The sequence below is a fragment of the Jaculus jaculus genome, chromosome 1 (assembly GCF_020740685.1).
Source record: "Jaculus jaculus isolate mJacJac1 chromosome 1, mJacJac1.mat.Y.cur, whole genome shotgun sequence".
Taxonomy (NCBI): domain Eukaryota; kingdom Metazoa; phylum Chordata; class Mammalia; order Rodentia; family Dipodidae; genus Jaculus; species Jaculus jaculus.
In genome coordinates, this window is record NC_059102.1 from 156417398 (window position 1) to 156435047 (window position 17650).

Consider the following 17650-nt stretch of genomic DNA (forward strand, 5'->3'; position numbering starts at 1 on the left):
TGTGCTTACAGGCCCCAGAGTTCAAGACAGGTAGAGAGGATGAGTAGAACTCTAAAAAAGACTTTGACTAAATTAGCCCTGGAGACCAGTGGGAAAGACTGGACAGCCCTCCTTCCCTTTGCCCTGTTCTGGGTCTGAAACACCCCTGGGAAATTTAAACTCATCCCCTATGAAATTCTTTTTGGAGGACCACCCCCACTTACTGAATCAGACAGGATACCTGACCCTAGCATTAATTTCTGTAAATCTCTGTTTGCTCACATGAAAGCTTGAAGTGGTCAGATGCGAGGCATGGGAACAACTCTAAACAGCTTATGAGGCTGGAGATTTAAAGGTACCCCACAAGTTCCAGGTGGGGGATGCCGTGCTGATTAGAAGACACCGTGCTAAAAACTTAGAACCTCACTGGAAGGGCCCCTACTTCATCCTACTGACCACACCAACAGCCATAAAGGTTGAAGGAATACCCGCCTGGATTCATGCATCTCATGCTAAGCTCGCCCCGCTGCCGAACGGCAAGCTGAGAGGATGGACAATCCCCTCAAGCTTAGACTTCACCGTGTGGCTTCTCCTTCTCCAGCTAAGTGATGCCTCCAACCCAAATGCCCCCCAAAAGTTGACTTGGCAGGTGATCTCCCAGACCGGGGATGTAATATGGAGCATCTCACAAGATGAGATGCCCCCCCCCCTTGGACTTGGTGGCCACCACTGCATCCAGATCTCTGTCAGCTGGCAGCAGGTTTAGAACCTTGGGACATACCTGAGGTAGAGCCCAGGGAGAGCACTCCGGTATGCCTATCCGGGAGATGCCCCTGCCCGTCAACAGGAATAAAAGGATGGGGGCTCGGCTGTGTTCACCCACAACTAAGAGCTGAACTCCAAGAGCATGACATCTATGTCTGTCCCAGAGATGGGAGAGATTGAAGTACAGCTGTCAAATGTGGAGGGGCAGAACAATACTTTTGTAAAAGCTGGGGATGTGAAACAACTGGCGCTACCTACTGGAGGCCTCGGTCCAGTTGGGATGCCATTACCCTTAATCGGGCATCCCTCCATGGAAAGGAGACCCCAGGCCTCCAGAAACCCCATTTCTCAGGGCCCAAGGCCTCACGGCTCTGCCTATGACCCTTTAGTCCTGGTGGCCGTCGCTGTAGACCCGGGGTCTGGATGGGGCAAGGGCCCTGCCTAAGTTTTACATGCAACCCTCTAAACATAACCTTTACTGGACCTGGGAAAAAGGCTAGAGACTGGACCAGGGGGAGACAATGGGGGTTGCGGCTCTACATGTCTGGCAAGAACGCAGGTCTCCTCATGACTGTAAGACTAAAAATAGAGAGCTCTACATCATTGCCCATAGGACCTAATCCAGTATTGGCTGAGCAAGGCCCCCCAGCTCCCTTACCTCCACATCCCCCAAAACCTGTGCCTGGCCCCACCACTGTCAGTGTGGTCCCAGGGCCCCCAGCTATACCTACTGGGGCCCATAAGGGAATGCCCCTCGGCCCTCAGTGCAGACAGGACAAAGATTATTATTATTTTTGTTTGTTTGTTTGTTTTTTTAATTTTTTATTTATTTATTTGAGAGCGACAGACACAGAGAGAAAGACAGATAGAGGGAGAGAGAGAGAATGGGCGCGCCAGGGCTTCCAGCCTCTGCAAACGAACTCCAGACACGTGCGCCCCCTTGTGCATCTGGCTAACGTGGGACCTGGGGAACGGAGCCTCGAACCGGGGTCCTTAGGCTTCACAGGCAAGCGCTTAACCGCTAAGCCATCTCTCCAGCCCAGGACAAAGATTATTTAACCTGGTGCAAGGAGCTTTTCAGGCCCTCAATGTCACCAACCCAGAAGCCACCTCCTCCTGCCGGCTCTGTTTATCATCAGCGCCCCCCTTACTATGAAGGCCTGGCCTTGATGGGGACTTTTAGTATTTCTGACCATTCTAAAGGATAGTGCTCTTGGGGGTCTCAAAATAATCTCACTCTGACTGAGGTGTCTGGAAGGGGGCTCTGTATAGGTAAGGTGCCTCTGACCCATCAGCATCTCTGCAACTTTTCTGTAACTCTTAACCAAACAGAGCTAAACAAGTACCTGGTGCCAGGAGATAACCTATGGTGGGCATGCAATACCAGACTAACCCCTTGTGTCTCCACTGCAGCCTTTGATCAGTCTAAACATTTCTGTGTTATGGTCCAGCTTGTTCCCCGAATTTACTACCACCCTGAGGAAGTAGTCATCAATGAATATGACTATCGACCCACCCGATTCAAAAGGGAACCTATATCCCTTACCCTAGCAGTCATGCTTGGGTTAGGGGTGACCGCTGGTGTAGGAACAGGAGCTGCAGCCCTGATCACAGGACCACAACAATTAGAGAGGGGACTTAATGAATTGCATGCTGTCATTTTTGAGGATCTCCAAGCTTTAGAAAAATCTGTTAGTAATTTAGAAGAGTCCCTAACCTCCTTGTCTGAGGTAGTCCTACAAAACCAGAGGGGATTAGATTTGCTATTTCTAAAAGAAGGCGGGCTATGTGCAGCCTTAAAGGAAGAATGTTGCTTTTATGTAGATCACTCAGGAGCTATCAGAGACTCCATGAGCAAACTCAGAGAAAGACTAGAGAAACGTCGTAGGGAAAGGGAGGCTAACCAAGGATGGTTTGAGGGATGGTTTAACAAATCCCCCTGGATGACCACCCTGCTCTCTACTCTAATGGGACCATTAATAGTTCTGCTCCTAATGCTTACAACTGGACCTTGCATAATTAATAAATTTATTGCTTTTATCAGGGAATGAGTGAGTGCAGTCCAGATCATGGTACTTAGACAACAATACAGGGACCTTCCAAACCAAGAAGAGACTGACATTTAGTCATTGAGTCCTCCTAATTCCAAGAATAGAATTAATAAACCCGGTCCCCCTGGAAAAAGATCAATACGGAAAGAAAAGTTCTAGGATTAGAACTATTCAGAAAAAGGAGTGGGGAATGAAAGGCAAGATGGAAAATTTTAAAGTAAACTTTGTGAAGAAACAGTTGGTTGCTACAAAACAGCTAGGGGTCAACCTGAACTGTATATTCCAGGAAGAAGTAAAACAAAGATAGGCTGTAGGTGGCCCAAGATATGGGTTGGGTCAACCTGAACTTTATGTCCCGGGAAGAAGAGAAACAAAAATACAGTTTTGAGAAAAACCAGAATGAGGGAATAGTTTCCCAAGATAACCTGACCAAGGACTTAAACTCTGGTTATGCAAAAATAAGATATGTTGACATAACTGTACCAGTAAAGTTGCAAGCTTTGCAAATACCCTTGTGAAACCCTCCCCCTTCCCGCCCTTGCTAAAACCCTATAAAAAGAAACACCCAATAAGGCTCAGGGCCGATTCCTGTCTCCTGCATGAGATACATGTCAGCCCCAGAGCTCTGGTCTTCCCGAATAAAGCCTCATGCTTTTGCAGCAAGTTTGGTCTCCCGTGTGTCTTTGGGTGCGTGCTATCCCGAGACTTGAGTGAGGGTCTCCCTCTGGGGCGTCTTTCAATACCAATGCAAGGGAAAAATACTGCCTCGCAGCCATGTATGGTGACTGAAATGTTGGCCAAGTTTACAGAAACAGAAGCCTTAGAAGGAAAAATCTACGTATGTGACCAGCATAACTCAAAGCGGAGAAAGTTTTCATCAAAACCAGTTGTACTCACGGAAGCACAAAAACAGCTTATGATATGCCACCTACCTCAGGTTCTCAGACTTCACCTCAAATGATTCAGGTGGTCGGGATGTAATAACCGAGACAAGACTGGTGTTCATGTTGTCTTTGAGATCTTAAACATGGAGCCTTATTGCTGCAGGGAGACCCTGAAGTCCCTCAGACCAGAAAGCTATATCTATGACTTATCTGCTGTAGTAATGCACCATGGGAAAGGATTTGTCTCAGGACACTTCACTGCCTACTGCTACAATTCTGAAGGAGGGTTCTGGGGACACTGCAATGACTCCAAGCTAAGCATGTGCACTATGGATGAGGTACGCAAGGCCCAAGCTTATATCTTGTTTTATACTCGGAGAGTTACTGAGAATGGACATTGCAAACTCTTGCCTCCCAAACTCCTGTCTAATGGCCAACATGCCAGTGAAGAAACCGATACCTCTTCTAATGAAGTCCTTAGCTGATCCACAGACAGTTGGGCTTTCTTCTTGTTATTTGTATATATAATTTTTAAATGGGCTGGCTTACAATTTTGAGCTTCCTTGTTTTTATTTTTAATTATGATCAGTGTATGCTATGTTTATACATTTTATATTCACAACAAAATTTTTTAGAGACAGAGTATAAATGTGTGTATACCAACTGTAGGGGACTAAACATTTCAATTATTTAGTTTTATACTTTTTGTATTTACCTCATACTGTATTACCTTCTATATTTTGATGTCTAATTGCCTCAAATCATGAATTTGTGCAATCTACCAAAGAAATTCAGGTGACATCATCTTTTTATATGCATTATTATTTATCTTTTGTAGCTGTTTTCTGTACAAACTCTGAATAAATGGAAAAGATATTTTCATTACAAACTGTCTCAACCAAAAAGGAAAAAAAATATTTTTTGAGGTAGGGTCTTACTCTAGCCCAGGAGGACCTGGAGTTCCACCTACCTCTGCCTTCCAAACGCTGGGATTAAAGGTGTGTAACCCCATGCCCGGCTGGAGAAAGCATTTCTTGTAGGCCATTTGTATACTGAAGTCACTGCTGCCTTGTTGCAGGTGAGCACATACGTGAAATATCAAGGTGTCACTTACTCAGCAGTCATTCACTGCTAGTCCTGAGGCTCCAGTAAATCTAATTGGCATTTACTTAGGAACCAGACATAAAATATGGGACTTTTTCTCAGCAAAAAGGTTTTAATAAAGGAGACTAACAATTAAGAGTTCATCTTCCCAGCTATAGCACTCCTAGGCATATATCCAAAGGACTCATCTCATTTCCTTAGAAGTATGTGCTCAACCATGTTTATTGCAGCTCAATTTATAATAGCTGGGAAATGGAACCAGCCTAGATGTCCCTCAACAGATGAGTGGATAATGAAGATGTGGCACATTTATACAACGGAGTTCTACTCAGCAGTAAAGAAAAATGAAGCTATGAAATTTGCAGAAAAATGGATGGGCCTGGAATGGATTACACTAAGTGAGGTAACCCAGGCCCAGAAAGCCAAGCGCCACATGTTCTCTCTCATATGTGGATCCTAGCTACAGATGATTGGGCTTCTGTGTGAGAGTGAAAATACTTAGTAGCAGAGGCCAGTAAGTTGAAAAGGAGACATAAAGGGAAGAGAAAGGAAGGGAGGAGGATACTTAATAGGTTGATATTGTATATATGTAATTACAATGATTGTAATGGGGAGGTAATATGATGGAGAATAGAATTTCAAATGGGAAAGTGTGGGGGTGGGGAGGGAGGGAATTACTATGGGATATATTTTATAATCATGGAAAATGTTAATAAAAATTAAAAAAAAAAGAGTTCATCTTGGTTAGGTATGAATTTATTTTATTTTTATTTTTCGAGGTAGGGTTGGTGTCACTCTAGCTCAGGCTGACCTGGCATACACTATGTGGTCTCAAGGTGGCCTTAATTCATGGCAGTCCTCCTACCTCTGCACCCCGAGTGTTGGGATTAAAGGCATGCACCCATTTTTAAAGCAACTTTTAAAATGTTTTGAGTTTAAATATTTTCATTTATTTGTGAGCAGAAAGGGAGAGAGCAAGATACAGAATGGGCACACCAGGAATTCTTGCCACTGTAAACAAGCTCCAAATGCATGTGCCACTTTGTGCATCTGGCTTTATAGGAGGACTGGAGAATTGAACCCCAGCAGACAGGCTTTGTAAGTTAAGTCCCTTTAACTGCTGAGCCATCTCCCCATCTCCTCCTCATGTGTGCATTTTTGTGAGCTCTGTGTGGTGTATGTGTATGTGTGCAAACACTACAAGAGGATATTTGGTGTCTCCCTTTTACTCATCTGCAAGTTCCTTTGAGATGGAGTTCTGAACCTAGAGCTGCTGTTTTTTCCATCAGACAAGCTCATCAGCCAGCCCCAATAATTCTCAGGTCTCTGTTCCCCAGTAGTGTTGGTTACAGGTTTGTGGTCCATGGCCATTTACTTACAGGGGTGCTAGAAAACTGAACTCTGGTCAATCAGGCCAACATGCCTGAGCAAAAAGTGTTTTTTACCTACTGAGCCATCTCTCTACCACTGAATGAGTTTATTTAGCATGTTTAAATGTTAGGTTTATCATCATCATCATCATCATTATTTTAGAGAGAGATGAGAGAATTGGCATGCCAGGGCTTCAGCCACTGCATTTGAACTGCAGACACTTGTACCACTTCTTGTGCTTGCCTCGCCTTGTGCATCTGGCTTATGTGGGATCTGGAGAACTGAACATGGGTCCTTAGGCTTCACAGGCCTTAACTACTAAGCCATCTTTTCCAGCCCACTATTAATTTATTGAATGCCTGAAAATTTTAGTTCAAATGAATACAAGAACACACAGGACAGAGAAGTGTTTAAAACTAGCAACTGGGGAGAGATGGCTCAGTGGTTAAGACACTTAACTGCAAAGCCTGAGGACCAAAGTTCGATAACCTAATGTCCACGTAAAGCCAGATGAACTAAGTGGCGCGTGCATCTGTAGTTCATCTGCAGTGGCAGGAAGCCTAGGTGTACTCCTACTACGTCTGCCACTCTGTCTCAAAACAAGCAACTGGAATGGAATTTCAAAGGGAAAGTGCGGGGGGGGGGGGAGGGTATCACCATGGGATATTTTGTATAATCATGGAACATGTTAACAAAAATTGTGAAAAGAAAAAAAAAAAAAAGGTCACAGAGGCACCTGATAATAAAATTATCAACTTGCCTCATAATAAAATTAACCAACTAAAAATAAATAAATAAATATAATCAAAGTAAAACCTTGATTTTTTAATACTTTAATTAACTTTTGCATGTGTGTGTTGTGCACTCGGGGACTATCTTCAGGGATGCCATTCTTGACTGCCATGCCCAGCATTTTCTTATGTAAGCACTGAGAATTGAACTCAGGTCTTCAGGTTTATGAGGCAGGCACCTTACCCTCTGAGCTATCTCCCAGCAACCCCCTTTGTCTTAAAACAACTGCTTTACTGTGTAGTGTGTACTCTTAAGATCAGTGTTCTCGGAGCAGACAATTCAAACCAAGTTATATTTTTTTCATGAACCACTTTCTGGATATTTTGTTTTATGATTTTAGTTCTACCAACTTCCTTTCACCATACTGTGGACACTTAATTAATTTGATTTCTTGATGGATAGCAAGTACAATTAGATGCTTTCTATGTGTGATTGCATTATGAATTTCAAAAACATGAGAGTTTTTCTAAGTCCCTCCCCACCGAGTGGTCGCATTCAGTGTTTACTCCCATACTCATCATGGCTTGACATTTCTTTCTATTGCTGTAGAGGGTTTCTTCAGAAAGTTACTGATTACTGTATATAGCTTATTTATAACTAAATTTATAACTAAAGTCTATAGTTCCATCATGTCAGTATTTTTCATTTAATTGCTTCTTTTTACAGTTTAGACCTTTTCTTGCCATCTTTTTTTCCGGCCTTGAACCCATCTCTTCTAAAAATATAAACTAGCTTAATATTCTTCAAAGTTGGTTTTACAAACACTTTTTTTTTCAGGTTTGATTTTATTCTTTTTTTAAATTTTTATTAGCATTTTCCATGATTATAAAAAAGTAATCCATGGTAATTCCCTCCCTCCCACCCCCCACTTTCCCCTTTGAAATTCCATTCTCCATCATATTACCTCCCCATCTCAATCATTCTACTTACATATATACAATATCAACCTATTAAGTACCCTCCTCTCTTCCTTTCTCTTCCCTTTATGTCTCCTTTTTAACTTACTGGCCTCTGCTACTAAGAATTTTCATTGTCACGCAGAAGCCCAATCATCTGTAGCTAGGATCCACATATGAGAGAGAACATGTGGTGCTTAGCTTTCTGGGCCTGGGTTACCTCACTTAGTGTAATCCATTCCAGGTCCATCCATTTTCTGCAGATTTCATAACTTCATTTTTCTTTACCGCTGAGTAGAACTCCATTGTATAAATGTGCCACATCTTCATTATCCACTCATCAGTTGAGGGACATGTAGGCTGGTTCCATTTCCTAGCTATTATATATTGAGCAGCAATAAACTACAAACACTTTTGAAACTGGTACTTTCTAGGTCGGCATATTCTTGCTGTCAGTTTTTCTGTGGCCAGAGAAAACTGTTTTGATAGTGTCCTGTGTCACTATATCTTGTACCTCAGTTTTTATTGTTTTTAAATGTATGAATTTTTTTTCCAGAACACACATTCTAAAAAGATCACATTCCATTAGAAAGACTTAATATTCACCTGCTTAAGACTACTTTTTACTAATAATTATAATGTGCTATACATGTAAATCCAAGACTCTCTTAACTATAGTTTGGGGTAACTTTTGTTTGCCATTAAACATGTCTGTTGTTCTTCACAAACTTGTCAGTCTTAGCTAAGAATATTAACGTTTATTTTACATGTAACACATGATGAGAAAAATTTACTATAGTGCCTCTCTGGTAATTTTTCCTGGTAAGTAAAAATCTCATTTGAGGGACTAATCTTTATGAATTTATTGTAAGCATGTATGACAGACCAGTTACTATAGTACCTGGTCTTGGTGGACAGAATCAAATCAATATCTATTGAATGCCTAGCACAAAATTTAAGCCACTAAAGAATTCACATGAATTCAGGTCATGTCCTATTAACAGAGAGATTTCAGAACAACAACAAAAAATTTAGGCACTATGGTAAGTATATTAATATGGCAAAACTTTAACTTCAAACCTAATGGAATGATTTGATGACATGTGGATAATTTGGGTCATGGACAATGTCACTCAAAAAGAGCTTCTAACAAATGATGTTTTTACATGACCTAGAAAGTATGTAAGTTTGGGTTACACAAACTACTTGGCACACACTTCAAGCTATTTCTCTTCAATGAGGCTTACAAAAAACTGCAATGCTATAGTCCTTTGGCTTTATTCTCTGAGATAAAAAAGTATAGGCAGAAGTGTTTTTCAATAGTCCTCTTGATGACACAGTTTAAGATAACTTATCAAATGGCTTATTTCATATCCTGTGGTTATCACTCTTCATTAATGTCTCTATCAACCTTGATTGACTGTTTAAAAACTTCAGAGTACAATAAGCAATCTTTGTGAGTCTTTCTCCAATCACTGAGAATCATAAACATGCTAGAAATGTTTCATTCTTTCATTAAAAATTTCTTAGTTGGGCGTGGTGGTGCACGCCTTTAACCCCAGCACTGGGGAGGCTGAGGTAGGAGGACTGCTGTGAGTTGAGGCCACCCTGAGACTACATAGTGAATTCCAGGTCAGCCTGGACTAGAGTGAACCACCCCCCAAAAAAAAAATCTCTGGAAAGCAGTGGTGTTCATTCATTGGGAACAGGGCAAAGAGCAATGTCAGTAAATTGTCTTCCAAGCGTAAAGAAATTTTTTGAAAGTCACGAATATAAGTCAGGAAAAAAGCAAAGAAGGAAAATGACATAGACCATTCTGCTGCAATAGTGGCTATATGAAGCACATAACCTTTGTCCCCGGGGTTCCAGTGGAGTTTCTGTGCTAAATCGTTACCAAAATGACCACTGTGCAAAACTGAAGAACACATCATCACTATGCTAAATGCGCTTACTCCACACCAGATACCCAACACGAATCTCATCCAGAAGACTTGCTTGCTGTGGATTTTGGGCTGCATTTTGTAGGAAAGGATGGTCTGAACAAACATATATAATGAACCCATACCAAAGGTAAGTATGGCTCTACATAAGTGTGCGATAAGCAGGGTTGTTTTCTGGAAATCCGCCACAAGAGAAAGTCCTAAGCAACTCAGTATTCCAAGCACAAGGCCAGCTTGTTTAATTTGATGATAAGGTTCTCTTCAGGTTTCAGAGCACGAACTTGCTTATAGTGAACACACATGGCAGCAATGCCTACAACTGCATTAATACTTAGCATTACTCCAAATGGGCATTTTTCTGGAGCTACTGTGCCACTGTCACTGGTAAAAAGCAGTTCGGGGACTGGAGAGATGGCTTAGCGGTTAAGCACTTGCCTGTGAAGCCTAAGGATCCCGGTTCGAGGCTTGGTTCTCCAGGTCCCACGTTAGCCAGATGCACAAGGGGGCGCATGCGTCTGGAGTTCGTTTGCAGAGTCTGGAGGCCCTGGCGCGCCCATTCTCTCTCTCTCCCTCTATCTGTCTTTCTCCCTGTGTCTGTCGCTCTCAAATAAATAAATAAAAAATGAACAACAACAAAAAAAAAAGCAGTTCGGGATCGACACGATGGAGCGTTATGGCAATAATGTATGAAAACAAAAAACGCACATATTACAAGGGCTGATGGAAGGAAACTGAGGCCTTGCTGGAAACACCACATTTCAAACAGGTCTTCTGGGTCAACTTTGCACTAATTCCTGGGCTTCCAGTTTTCCAGACCATGTAGAATGTAAACTTGAGCCATGGCTGATGGCAGGCTGCGCTGCTCGCAGCTTCACGTGCTCAGATGCAATCGTGATGCTTTCCCTGGCCCTATTGGACGAGGTCACCAAATTTCAGTCTTCAGAACTGCCCATACCTGTACCTTTTGCAAATCCTGAAGCCCATCTTCTCTGTTTTTCTTCGAACTCCGGTTGCAATTCTTTGCACAAGTATTTATAAGCCACTGGTATTTGGATGAACTTCTTTTTTTTAATTCTTAAAATTTTTATTAGCATTTTCCATGATTATAAAAAAATATCATGGTAATTCCCTCCCTCCCCCCGCCACTTTCCCCTTTGAAATTCCATTCTCCATCATATTACCTCCCCATCTCAATCATTGTACTTACAAATATACAATATCAACCTATTAAGTACCCTCCTCCCTTTGGATGAACTTCTTTATGTTGTCCTTTCTAAGTGATGAGTGCTGACTGACTGGTACCGCCCTGAATTTTTTTTTTTTTTTTGAGGCAAGCCCAACAGACTGCCTTTTTAAAAATGCAAGAGAGAGAGAGAGAGAATTAATTGGCACATCAGGACTTCCAGCCACTGCAATGGAACTCCAGATGTGTGCCCCCCTTGTGCGCATGTGTGACCTTAAGCATTTGCATCACTGTGTGTCTGGCTTACGTGAGACTTGGAGAGTCAAGCACAAGTCCTTAGGCTTCTCAGGCAAGTGCCTTAACTGCTAAGCCATCTGTCCAGTGATGAATAATTTAAAAAAAAATAAAGCCCAAGGCCTGGGGAGATTGCTCAGTGGTAAAATTCACTTGCTTCCAAAGCCTGCTACTGGCCAGGTTTCAATTCCTCAGCATCCATGTAAAGTCAGATGCAAAATAGTACATGTATCTGCACCTACACAAACAAATAAATAAAAATAAATAAATACAATGTGGAGGTTGGAGAGATGGCTCAGTGGTTAAAGGCATTTGCTTGCAAAGCCTGTCAGCCTGGGTTTAATTCCCCAGTACCCACATAAATCCAGATCCACAAAGTGGCTATATCTCTGGAACGTACTGGCAGTGGCAAGAATGCTTGATGCACCCATTCCCTCTCTCTCCTTACAAATACATTAATTAAAAAAAAAAAACTGGATGTGTGTCTTAGTTGGAGATTTTTTTAGACTGTCCTGACAGGGATAAATAAATAAATAAATAAATAGTTAAATTAAGACTTTGATGTCACATATGCATAATACTGGTTATTTTATTCATATTTGCTTATTTTATTTTTTAATTAATTTTTTTATTTTTTTAAGATTTATTTGAGAGAGACAGAGAGAGAGAAAGAAGCAGATAGAGAGAGAGAGAGAATGGGCGCGCCAGGGCTTCCAGCCACTGCAAACGAACTCCAGACGCATGCACCCCCCTGTGCATCTGGCTAACGTGGGTCCTGGGGAATCGAGCCTTGAACCAGGGTCTTTAGGCTTCACAGGCAAGCGCTTAACCACTAAGCCAATTCTCCAGCCCTTATTTTATTTTTTAAAAATTTGTTTATTTGAGAGAGAGAGAGAGAGAGAGAAAGAATGGGTGCACCAGGGCCTTCTGCCACTGCAAACAAATTCCAGACATATGCACCACCTTGTACATCTGGCTTACATGGTTCCTGGGGAATCAAAAGTGGGTCCTTTGGCTTTGCAGGCAGGCACCTTAACCATTTTAAGCCATCTCTCCAGTCCTTGTTTTTTTTATATTTTATTTTTATTTATTTATTTGGCAGAGAAAGAAGGAGGGAGGAAGGGAGGGGCAGAGAGAGAGAGAGAGAGAGAGAGAGAGAAAATGGGCATGCCAGGGCCTCCAGCCACTGCAAACGAACTCCAGATGCGTGTACTCCCTTGTGAATCTGGCTAACATGGGTCCTGGGAAACTGAACCTGGGTAGTTTGGCTTTGCAGGCAAATGACTTAACCCCCCTAAGCCATCCCTCCAGCCTCCTTGTTTTGTTTTTGACAGAGAGTCTTACTCTATAGCCCTGGGTGGCCTGGAACTCAATATGTAGCCCAGGTTGGCCTTGAACCTGTGATGATTCTCCTGCCTCTGCCTCCCCATTGCTGGGAGTGAATGCCTGAGTCACCAGTCCTAATTTATTGTGTTTTGGGATAGGCTCTCATATTGCCCAGGATGGTCTATAACTTACTATGTAGCTGAGGATGGCCTTGAACTCCTGATCTTCTGCCTCTACCTCATGAGTGCTGGAATTACAGGCATGCACCATCACACCTGACAAACTGGCTATTTTTTAAAAATATTTTATTTAGTTAGTTATGAGAGAGAGAGAGAGAAAGGTAGATAAAGAAAAAGAAGATGGGTGTGCCAGGGCCTCTAGCTACTGTAAATGAACTCTAGATGGATATGTCACCTTGTACATCTGATTTTATATGGGTGCAGCGGAATCAAACCTAGGTCCTTAGGCTTTGTAGGCAACAGCCTTAACTGCTAAGCCATCCCCTAACCTGACTATTTTAAAGGGCGTTTCTTAGTTTTATTGATGAGTTCTTAGTTGGTGAATAAACAGAGATTGTCATTTTTTTTTTGCCTGTGTTCAGTCTGCAGCGCTGAGGACTCCTGAGGGCGTGCTCGCTATCAAACCATTAACTTGGAACTTTCGAGCCGTGCTTCCTTTTAGATGGGGTCTTCTGACAGAACCTATTGCTTTACAGACAACGTTTTTCAGTGCTGGCTTTGATTTTCTAACGTTGGCCTGAGTACTACCCTCTTCCCCTCATGCCGCAGACTGTAACACACCCCTACCTGCCTCCACCAGGAACCAAAGCACAGAGCAAAGGTGGAAACTCGAGATCCCAATAGAAACATAATTTCGATATTCCACTAGGTGGCGCTACTCCAATCCTTTCCTTGTCACAGCTCCTCTCAAAAAGTAAAACTGGAGGAAAAATGAGGGAGTTTCGCTGAAGTAACACAGTAGCAAGTTTCTAAGAAGTGACTGATGCCAAGCCTCTAGGATACGCGAGGCCCGGCTGGTGCGCGGCCCACTGGACAAGTCCTTTCCCCAAGCCCAGCTCCAGCCCTACTGAGACAGATGAGGGGGTCCCACCTCTCCTCACTGTTAAGCGATTTGGGATTACTAATAAATACCATGAGTTTGTATTGTAAGCGCTCCTGACGTTCACTTTTTTGTAAATAAACAATAATGTTGGGGGATGGGGGCAATTGCCCTCTCTCGGGCTGCCCAGTCCGCCTAAGCGTAGTCAGCCAGACCACCCTTAAGGCAGCCAACCATCTCTACCAACAGCTAGAGAAATCCATGCAGAAGTTTGCAGCTGATTGCCCTGGTCCCAAACACAAATCTTTCTGTATTAAAAAATATATATATATTTATTTATTTTAAGAGAGAGAGAGAAAGAGCATGCTAGGGCCTTTAGCAGCTGCAGACCAACTCCAGACACATGCACCCCTTTGTGCATCTGGCTTTGGGGAATCAAACCTGGGTCCTTTGGCTTTGCAGGCAAGCGCTTCAACTGCTAAAGCCATCTTTCCAGCCCCCAGCACAAGTCTTGATGAGTCACAGGAGACAGAGGGAAGGCTGTATTGGCCAAGTAAGTGGCTGTGATAGATCCAAACACCCTCTCTATATACAAGCAGGGTGCTGAGAGCCACTCCTCTATTTTCCTGCTGTCTGGTCCCCTGATGTTGCAAGGTCAGGTTCTGATAAACGCTTCCCTTTTCTTGCCTAAATTCAGCAGTGTGGGCTGAGCCAGAAACAACCAAAAAGAAGAGGGGGTGTGGCTGGAGCCTTCTCAGCCTCCTCTAGCAGCTAAGCCTGCGCTGCCTGCTGGTCATAAGGAAAGCTGTCCGAGGCCAGGATTTGAGGAGCACGTGTGCTCACGGTTTCTGCCCAGGTGGAGCGGTGGATAGGATTAGTGTATACAGCAGACAGGCAGAGTCCTTGTGCCCAGGTAGATGAGTTAGGGCATAGATCAGGTGGAGCGTCCAGGGACACAGGGCAACTGGTGTCTTTAGCACTGAGTGAGGGAGGCTTTCTCCTTGCAATGCAGAGACCTGGTGGTTCTGAGCTGATCATGCTTCTGGAAGAAGTCCCTCTTTCTCCCGATGCCCTCCCCCCTTTATGTCCACCCCCAACTTCATTCCCAGGGCTCTGCACCTGACCCCAGGAGTCAGCCAGGCAGCATCCAGCTCCACCCAACCCCAGCGGGCAGGCAGGGGTGCTCGCTCCCACGTTCTCTTTCAGCGGACCCAGCCCGGATCCGGGCCTCCCTGGCCACCACCTGCACCAGGAGCAAAACCAGCAGCGGCCACCAGGGAGCAAGCAGACAGATAGTGACCTTTGAAACTCAGGTTCATGGCTCAGCAAGGGTCCATCAACCAGCCTGTCAGATAGAAGAGTTCAAAAGGAAAAACCTATCAGATGGTCACATGGAGAGCCCGCGGATTGGTGGGTATTTTCATTTTATTATTATTATTATTATTATTATTATTATTTTGTACAGTTGGGTGCAGGTGTCCTTCCCCCATCGCTCTTCTGCTTTATTTCCTCGGCATGGAGTTCACTGAACCCAGAGCTGCTTTTCTTTCTCTCTTTCTTTTTCTTCACAGCCAGCAGGGAGGCCCCCCAGCCTTCACTCTCTGCATGGGTTCTTTATCCCCTCCAGCTCCCCATATGGCAGGAGCTCCTTGAACTGTCTTTTCTCTTTTTCCTTTCCATGGTCCCCCCCCTCCCCTTCAGGCCATCCATGTGGGATCTCTAGCCATGTGGATGCCTTTCCTTGGCTCTGTATTTCCCTCAACAAATATAGTAATTTAATAATCATAACAGTAATAAAACCCTCCCCTGCAAATATCATGGCAGTCGCCCTCAGCATTCTCACAGGGCTTTGAACCAAGAGATAGAAGCCAGGCCTGGTGGTTCATGCCTGCAATCCCAGCGCTTGGGTGGTGGAGGCTCAGGAGCTCAAGGTCATCCTCAACTACAGAGTGAGTTTGAGGCCAGCCTGGGCTACATGAGGCTGGGGAGATGGCTCAGCAATTCAAGGTGCTGTGTGTAAAGCCTGCTGGACCAGGTTCAGTTCCTCAGTACCCATATAAAATCAGATGCACAAAGTGGTGAATGCATCTGGAGTTCATTTGCAGTGGCAAGAGGCCCTGATGTACCCAAATTCTGTCTCTCTCTACTTGCATTTATGCAAACATATACATGTAATATTTAAATAATAAACATAGAAGGAGGAAAATTTTTAACTTTATCTGTAATTTGTGCTTTTGAAAAAGGCCCTATGGCTATATTTCAGTCTCTCTACTCACGCCACTGAGTTAATTCATTGTGTATCTTACTAAGTTTATAAAATAAAAAAAGAGGCAGAATTTAGGAGGATATTCCAATGTCCCTCCTGGGTGTGTGGTGACGCCGGGGTGGCGGCAGGGCCTGGTCTTGCAGCTGCTAGAGGCAGACTCTCCAGGAGCTGCCTTTGCTCCTCAAGGGCTCAGGGTACAGTAAACAAGGTAAGGGCTCCAATGTTTGTTGTCCATATGGGAAACAGGGATGTTTAAGGGCAGAAACTGGCTACTTGCAGGTGCCTGCTCTGAGCTTGCCATTTGTCCCAGGGGTGAGTGGCTGCTGCATGGGGGTTCCAGAGACAGACCAGGAGCAGGGACCTCTGGGGGAGTTCTGGAGGGGGCTATATGGTCGTGCAGGCTGCCTCTTCCTTGACCCACCCTCTCCTGGGACCTTGTAAAGGAAGCATCACTGGGTGTACCAGTCAGGGTCCTAAGCTTGGGAATTTCCCTTCTGAGCTTCTGCTTTTTCAGAGCTTCTCAGGAGATTCTAGAAGCAACCAACCAGCATCATCATTCATCTTACTTTTCCACAAATATTCAAAAGTTTTAGACACACAGTCACTAAATCTCTTGCTCTTCACAAGACATGACTCAGGATCACCAAATACACCTATCTCATGGAGGTCTTTAAATAGTTTCTACCCTAGATTATCAGTGCCCTCTTTATTACCAGTAAAAGTGTTCTCGTCATTACCAGTAGAGCCCTTAGTAGTACTGAAGTTGGAGACCCAACTCCAGATAATGTCAAGCCCACTAGAGAAATCCATTCTTACAATTCTGTTTCTCTAGAACCACTCCTGGTACCATAATCTGTATTAGGGTTCTATAGAGGAACAGAACCGATAGAATGAATTGTATGAAAAGGGGGATTGGTTTATATAGGATTAGTTTATAGCAGTCTAACAATAGCAGGCCCGAGGGTCAAGGAGCCCAGAAGCTGCTCAGGCCATGTGGTTGGATGTCTCAGCAGTCCCAATCCAGCACTGACTGAAGGCTTCCTAGAGAGCTGCAGGTTTTCAGTCCATGCAGGAAGGCTGAGGAAAGTTGGTTCCAATATCAACGCAGGACAGCTGATCAGAAAAGATGCATGTGCAATTGAAGCACTCGCCAGGAAATACCTGGCAGCCAGGTGAGAGAAAAGGATTCTTTTCTCCCAGAGTTTCCTTAGATAAATCCCCCTCCTGGAGGGCTGTCCACTCTGGGGGAAGGGCTCACTCAGGAGGAAGTAAGATAGAAATTGGGGTAAAGAAATTTAGAGGCCTCTGTCCCAAAGATATGTCCTTTTAAATTTCTTATTTTATTATTATCTATTTATTTTTCCATAATTATAGACAATAAGCCATTATACTCCCCCCACTTATCCCTTCACAACTACACTCTCCATCATATCCCCTCCCCCTCTCAACCAGTCTCTCTTTCATTTTGATGTCATCATCTTTTTCTCCTATTATTATGCTCTTGTGTAGATAGTGTCTAGCACTGTGAGGTCATGGATATCCAGGCCATTTTGTGTCTGGAAGAGTATTGTAAGGAGTCCTACCCTTCCTTTGGCTCTTACATTCTTTCTGCCATCTCTTCTGCCATGGACCCTGAGCCTTGGAAGTTGTGATAGGGATGTTTCAGTGCTGAGCCTTTTGAGTCATCCCAAGTTCACCACCATCTGAAAGGAGAAACTTCTCTAACCAAAAGTGAGAGTA

The 17650-nt window shown here is 43.7% G+C and overlaps 1 pseudogene; it reads right to left on the reverse strand.

Annotated features, from left to right (window-relative positions):
• Nucleotides 1-1129: 1129 nt before the first annotated feature.
• LOC123455307 lies at nucleotides 1130-10539 on the reverse strand (annotated as a pseudogene).
• Nucleotides 10540-17650: the final 7111 nt, after the last annotated feature.